The following is a 5,000-nucleotide window of genomic DNA, read 5'->3' as shown; positions in this document are numbered from 1 at the left end:
TCTACTTTTGCAGGATGTTCTGCCTCTATCATGGATGGTTCTTCATCGGTTCCTCTTATGTTTCTTCTACTTTTGCAGGATGTTCTGCCTCTATCATGGATGGTTCTTCATCGGTTCCTCTTATGTTTCTTCTACTTTTGCAGGATGTTCTGCCTCTATCATGGATGGTTCTTCATCGGTTCCTCTTATGTTTCTTCTACTTTTGCAGGATGTTCTGCCTCTATCATGGATGGTTCTTCATCGGTTCCTCTTATGTTTCTTCTACTTTTGCAGGATGTTCTGCCTCTATCATGGATGGTTCTTCATCGGTTCCTCTTATGTTTCTTCTACTTTTGCAGGATGTTCTGCCTCTATCATGGATGGTTCTTCATCGGTTCCTCTTATGTTTCTTCTACTTTTGCAGGATGTTCTGCCTCTATCATGGATGGTTCTTCATCGGTTCCTCTTATGTTTCTTCTACTTTTGCAGGATGTTCTGCCTCTATCATGGATGGTTCTTCATCGGTTCCTCTTATGTTTCTTCTACTTTTGCAGGATGTTCTGCCTCTATCATGGATGGTTCTTCATCGGTTCCTCTTATGTTTCTTCTAGTTTTGCATGATGTTCTGCCTCTATCATCGATGGTTCTTCATCGGTTCCTCTTATGTTTCTTCTAGTTTTGCAGGATGTTCTGCCTCTATCATGGATGGTTCTTCATCGGTTCCTCTTATGTTTCTTCTAGTTTTGCAGGATGTTCTGCCTCTATCATGGATGGTTCTTCATCGGTTCCTCTTATGTTTCTTCTAGTTTTGCATGATGTTCTGCCTTTATCTTGGATGGTTCTTCATCGGTTCCTCTTATGTTTCTTCTACTTTTGCAGGATGTTCTGCCTTTATCATGGATGGTTCTTCATCGGTTCCTCTTATGTTTCTTCTAGTTTTGCATGATGTTGTGCCTTTATCATGGATGGTTCTTCGTTGGGTTTCTCTTATGTGTCGTCTATTTTTTACACCACGTTTTGCCGTTGTCATTGAAAGTATTTCGTGGGTTTTTTCTTTTCTCTTTTCTACTTTTGCATTGTTCTGCCTTTATAATGTTGAATTTTGGGACAATCGTGTTGAAGAACCACATTTCGCTCACCTCTCTGTTGAATCATTCTGCCTCAGTGCTGATTAGGACAAAAAGGATTTATCTTGCAAAAAAATATCAAAATTTCCCTTGATTACCGAATAGAAATAGCTATGTTGCATATAATTTTGTATATTCAGATATAACAGAGAGCCAAAACTACAAAAAAAAGATAAATAAAATATAAGAATTATATTCTAAAATGGTAATGAAAAGAAAATGAAAAATTTTATGTTGGAATTTTATAAGCTAGTCACAAAACTAGTGTTAATTGAAGAGGAAAAAATTTGGGGCCTATTTTCAAATATGACCACCTTTAGCCACATCCCCCAAGTTATTATTATTATTATTATTATTATTATTATTATTATTATTATTATTATTATTATTATTATTATAGTTGGAAAAGCAGATACTATAAGCCATGGGGCCCCAACAGGGAAAATAGCCCAGTGAGGAAAGGAAACAAAGAAAAATAAAATATTTTAAGAAGAGTAACATTAAAATAAATATTTCCTGTTTAAACTACAAAAACTTCAACAAAACAATAGGAAGAGAAAATAGAATAGTGTGCCCGATTGTACCCTCAAGCAAGAGAACTCTAACCCAAGAGACAGTGGAAGACCATGGTACAGAGGCTATAGCACTACCCAAGACTAGAGAACAATGGTTTGACTTTGGAGTGTCCTTCTCCTAGAGGAGCTGCTTACCATAGCTAAAGAGTCTTTTTTACCCTTACCAAAAGGACTGAACAATTATAGTGCAGTAGTTAACCCCTTGGGTAAAGAAGATTTGTTTGGTAATCTCGGTTTAGTCTGGTGTATGAGGACAGAGGAGAATCTGTAAAGAATAGGCTAGACTATTGGGTGTATGTGTAGGCAAAGGGAAAGTGAACCGTAACCAGAGAGAAGGATCCAATGTAGTACTGTCTGGCCAGTCTAAGGACCCCGTAACTCTCTAGCGGTTGTAAACTTTTTCCTATGTGATAGAGGCCATATCAATAAACAATATTTTGCAGAAAACCCTTTATTGCAATCAGTTTTGATGTTTGACACTAATTTGACCGTTCTACATTCAAAAACAGTGAATTAGTTCTTTAGACAATCGTTTGACGATCAGCGTTGAGTGATAATCGCACCGGGCCAAGCGTACCTGTATACCCTGCTTCCCCCCTGTGTTTTCATACGTCTGTTGATGTCACTGGAAAGTACGTGAATTGAGTAAAATGAGTGGTTTTCCATGCCTTGTGCTTAGATGTATGCTTACTACACGTCTGACGAGTTTGTCACGAGAACTGAATTTGAGAATTAGCGTCCGTGTATAGTGATTTGAGAACTGAATTTGAGAATTAGTGTCCGTGTATAGTGATTTGAGAACTGAATTTGAGAATTAGCGTCCGTGTATAGTGATTTGAGACTGAATTTAAGAATTCGCGTCCGTAATTTGCTTGAGAACTTGATTTTAGAATTCGCTCTATGTATTTTGCCCCGAGAACTGAATTTGAGAATTCGCTCTATGTATTATGCTTTGAGAACTGAATTTGAGAATTAGTGAACGGGTATATTGATTTAAGAACTGAATTTAAGAATTTGCGTCTGTATTTTGCTTTGAGAACTGAATTTGAGAATTTGCGACTATATATTTTGCTTTGAGAACTGAATTTGAGAATTTGCTCTATGTATTTTGCCTTGAGAATTGAATTTCAGAATTCGCTCAACTAATTTTGCTTTGAGAACTGAATTTGAGAATTTTTTTACTGTGTATTTTGCTTTGAGAGCTGAATTTGAGAATTCGCTCTATGTTTTTTGGCCTGAAAACTGAATTTGAGAATTCGCTCTATGTATTTTGGCCTGAGAACTGAATTTGAGAATTTGCTCTATGTATTTTGGCATGAGAACTGAATTTGAGAATTCGCTCTAGGTATTTTGGCCTGAGAACTGAATTTAAGGATTTACGTCGGCGTATTTTGCATTGAAAACTGAATTTGAGAGTTTGCGCTTGTGTATGTATTTTGCTTTGAGAACTTAAAATTGAGAATATGCGTCTTGCAGTTTGCTTTGATAACTGAATTTGAGAATTTGCTTCTTGTGTATTTTACCTTCAGAACTGAATTTGAGAATTCGCGTTTCTGTATTTTACTTTGAGAACTGAATTTGAGAATTTTATAAATGGGTAAAGGATGTTGTGGAAAAGAAATTCCGTATTTTTACATTTGGTTTGATGGTAATTGAATATCTAAAAACAAATTTATCACATAATGAAAATATTGATAAAATCCATCAAATCTGGAAACTAATATACTCTTGGTTTAATTCAACATCACGAAATCATGAAACATTTCCAACGAAATATCGTTATCCTTGGAAACCAACTACAGCCAGATTATTCTTGCGAGTTTAAACGCAAGTGGCTTTCGAGAATGTTGTAAAGTTTACCCAGGCTAACCCAAATTTTGGGGGAGCCGGAATCATCTGCATAGAAAACGAGATCTGGAAATTAACTCTGGAATTTTAAGCAGCAGCGAGGACGGGCGAGTCTCTCTAAATCACGGTTTAAGTCGTGCGGTTTATACGGTGTTGTATTGCCGCTATGGTTTTTGTGTTTTAGGGACGGAATGCACGCACACACTCACACACATACACACAGAGAGAAAGAGAGAGAGAGAGAGAGAGAGAGAGAGAGAGAGAGAGTCTTTTGACTGGTTTCACACACATGAGATGATTACTTCTCAAAACCTCTTTCTAATGGTTACTATGTTTTGAGAGAGAGAGAGAGAGAGAGAGAGAGAGAGAGAGAGAGAGAATATTTTGACTGGTTTCACACCCATGAGATGATTAGTTTCAAGACCTGTCTTTCTAATAGTCACTGTGTTCTGAGAGAGAGAGAGAGAGAGAGAGAGAGCGAGAGAATATCTTTTGACTGGTTTCATACACATGAGATGATTACTTCTCAAAACCTGTCTTTCTAATGGTTACTATGTTTTGAGAGAGAGAGAGAGAGGAGAGAGAGGAGAGAGAGAGAGAGAGAGTCTTTTGACTGGTTTCACACACATGAGATGATTACTTCTCAAAACCTGTCTTTCTAATGGTTACTATGTTTGAGAGAGAGAGAGAGAGAAGGAGATGAGAGAGAGAGAGAGAGAGTCTTTTGACTGGTTTCACACACATGAGATGATTACTTCTCAATACCTGTCTTTCTAATGGTTACTATGTTTTGAGAGAGAGAGAGAGAGAGAGAGAGAGAGGAGAGAGAGAGAGAGAGTCTTTTGACTGGTTTCACACACATGAGATGATTACTTCTCAAAACCTGTCTTTCTAATGGTTACTATGTTTTGAGAGAGAGAGAGAGAGAGAGAGAGAGAGAGAGAGAGAGTCTTTTGACTGGTTTCACACACATGAGATGATTACTTCTCAAAACCTGTCTTTCTAATGGTTACTATGTTTTGAGAGAGCGAGAGAGAGAGAGAGAGAGAGAGAGAGAGAGAGTCTTTTGACTGGTTTCACACACATGAGATGATTACTTCTCAAAACCTGTCTTTCTAATGGTTACTATGTTTTGAGAGAGAGAGAGAGAGAGAGAGAGAGAGAGAGAGAGAATATCTTTTGACTGGTTTCACACACATGAGATGATTACTTCTCAAAACCTGTCCTTTCTAATGGTTACTATGTTTTGGGAGAGAGAGATGAGAGAGAGAGAGGGAGAGAGAGAGAGAGAGTGTTTTGACTGGTTTCACACCCATGAGATGATCACTTCTCAATACCTGTCTTTCTAATGGTTACTATGTTTTGCGAGAGAGAGAGAGAGAGAGAGAGAGAGAGAGAGAGAGAGAGAGAGAAAAAAAAAAAGTTTGTCTATTGAATTTCAACGCCCATTAGATGAGGATTAATTCTCAAG

The sequence above is a fragment of the Palaemon carinicauda genome, chromosome 39 (assembly GCF_036898095.1).
Source record: "Palaemon carinicauda isolate YSFRI2023 chromosome 39, ASM3689809v2, whole genome shotgun sequence".
Taxonomy (NCBI): Eukaryota; Metazoa; Arthropoda; class Malacostraca; order Decapoda; family Palaemonidae; genus Palaemon; species Palaemon carinicauda.
The sequence above is the reverse complement of the archived record's forward strand: the minus strand, read 5'-3'. Positions refer to the sequence as shown.